The sequence below is a fragment of the Acyrthosiphon pisum genome, chromosome X (genome assembly GCF_005508785.2).
Source record: "Acyrthosiphon pisum isolate AL4f chromosome X, pea_aphid_22Mar2018_4r6ur, whole genome shotgun sequence".
Taxonomy (NCBI): domain Eukaryota; kingdom Metazoa; phylum Arthropoda; class Insecta; order Hemiptera; family Aphididae; genus Acyrthosiphon; species Acyrthosiphon pisum.
The window spans coordinates 43,081,242-43,083,969 of NC_042493.1; the positions used below are offsets into that span (position 1 = coordinate 43,081,242).

The following is a 2,728-nucleotide window of genomic DNA, read 5'->3' on the forward strand; positions in this document are numbered from 1 at the left end:
CATAAAAACCACACTAGAACCATTTAATTTAATTATTACCCAATAATTTTCAAACTATCATAAAGAGAAAGTGACTAACTAATAGATTTAGTGAGGACAATTAAGTTACTTTTTTATGTAAGTTTAATTATTTTGAAAGTCTTAAATATTATACAAAATAGTTATATATAATAATACATTATTTTTGAATTTTTTTTGTCAGAGACAAAATCACTGATTTTATGAAGTATAAAATTATTAGCGTAATATCATAATGACGTACCTTTTAATATTACTTTCGTTTAAATATACCTCAAAACATGCATGTCTCATTATTATAGTTTATATATAATATACAACAATATGCACTGTAATTAAAATATGTAAAAACAATCAAAACAAAAAAATAGATAATTTACAGACATTAGTGCATATACCTACTAACCAAATATGTATGTAATATACGACACCTACAAAATAACATATCAATACATGAAATTTAATAAATTTATTTTCCTAAAAAAAATTGTTGATGTACGCGTCTTTGTAAAATATTCAAAGATCATAATATTTTATTAACATTACCTTATTAATATCGATGTATAACTGTTCTGTTTTCAATAATCTGCTTCAATTTTTCGTTTTTTTCTTTTTAAAATATAAGTACTTTTGAAAGTTTCCACTTATAGTTAATGTATGTAGGTACTCTGCATAATAATGAGATTCTGACATTTTTCGTATCCTACACCACTGCCACCAACAATTTTACTATAGATTATCCAAATAGCTAATAGATGTTCATGTACAAATAATTCAACAAACACTAAACTTTCGATGTTTACGGCGCTAAGTAATGCTTTGTTCTGGCAACGCCGTCAATGTCACAAAAAAAAAAAAAAAACTTATAGGTAATGTTTATTCAGCAAACTGTTTTCAGAACGACGATGGACTATGCAAATTGTATACAATATTATTAGCATTATATTAAATTATAATACAGCTAAATTAAAACAGTGATTCTTACCAGCTAAATAGGTACCTACCTAGATTTAGCGTTAAGCATCACTGACAGGGGCGGATTTACCCATAGGCCACCAAGGCACTGGCCTAGGGCGCAATATTTTTTGGGGCGCAATTTTTTAGTTAATTTTTACTTTTTAGTTTTTCATAATTTCATAATTCTATTTATCTAAATTTTATATTAATTTTTTTTCGTATACAACTTGCGTGCAACTGGAGAATGGCTCACCTAGTCACGTCGCAGTAACGTTTTAATTTAAAAGCTATAATGACCTTGCCGATTGAGTTTAATTCTGCGACCAGCGCGTGCCGTGCCGCGCCGCCACCGCTAGAGGTTCGACATCGACACTCGACGAGGCAGTTGCCGGCGTTGCCTGTGTTAATGCATGGGAGATGGTATACGGGTGTGCGGCGTACACACTACACACGTACAATATTATGAATGGCGCATGCGCAAAACGCCAGCCAAGGCAGTCATATATATTGCCTCGGGCCGCCGCGCCGGGTACATTACTACATTGTATACAGCCGCTCTACTAGCTAGGTGGGGGACAGCTCGCACAGTGCTTATTGGAATGACCCGCCACACCTCGCACCCGGCCGCGGCACCGCAATTATAATAATACTGGAATTAATTCTGGAAATCAGGTGTCTTGATAAAGTAATTAATAATAATAAATATTGCGACGACGCGCGACGCTGGCACTGTCACCCATAGATAAAAGATTGTCGCCCGTCTCCTGTATAGTGCATACAACATACTGCTCAGAAATTTGCTAATCGATTACGATTATAGAATATGGAGACTAGAGTGCTCACCAATAAATCATAGATAATTTTGCTACAGATAAATCAAGGAGCAAATGATTTAATAATTGTACAATTAGTGTACAAAATGCAAATGTACCTATGCAAAATTGTATTAATATTTATTTGTTTGGATGGTATGTATAAATATAAAAATACCTAAATACAATTTTTACAGTTTTATTTTAGTCCATGAAACATTACTCCCCCCCTCCCCGCGGAAGCACGCCAATGTACGCGGCGCAAGTGTTGTAATGCCTAGGGGCGGAAAAATGGTAAGTCCGCCTCTGATCACTGATGATACAGAAGTATAGCCGTATAGTGACTAAAAAATTAATTATTTAATTTATGGAGAATAAGTTTAAAGTATAATAGTATAATATACTTTATTCAGAATAAGAGCACACCAGGCGGCCACGGTCAAAACTGGATTTGCTACATAAATCTGGTCTGCTTTTATTCTGAATAGAGTATAGTTTATATTATATAATATATAATATAAACTATACTTATTATATGTACCTACCATTATACCAACATATTATAACTACCTGATTATAACTCGTAAGTATAAATTACTATACAAACGATCTGGAACAATAACGGATATACATAATTTGGTCTTTAAATGTATTAACAATTCAATATAAAATTCAATATTTAATAATAATTATTGGTATATTTTTTTAACATAATTGAAATTAATTATTGCATATAATATGTACGTGTCACAGCTAAAATATTAATTATTTAAAAAAAAATAAATTAAAATAAATTATAGTAAAAAACGAAACTTGTTATTTACAAAAATTAATATTAATATTAATCAATATACCAAGGAAAATTTAATTTATTGGATAATAATCAAAATTTAGAATACGTATTCGAATAAATGAGTATTAAAGTATTCTGAATAGGTACT

General features: G+C 31.0%; 1 non-coding gene across 1 annotated transcript; it reads right to left on the minus strand.

Moving 5' to 3' along the window:
- Window positions 1–2,195: 2,195 nt before the first annotated feature.
- On the minus strand, window positions 2,196–2,270 carry Mir3045b (microRNA mir-3045b). Its single transcript, NR_040237.1, has one exon. It is a non-coding gene; the product is annotated as a microRNA mir-3045b (primary transcript).
- Between the last annotated feature and the right edge of the window lie 458 nt (window positions 2,271–2,728).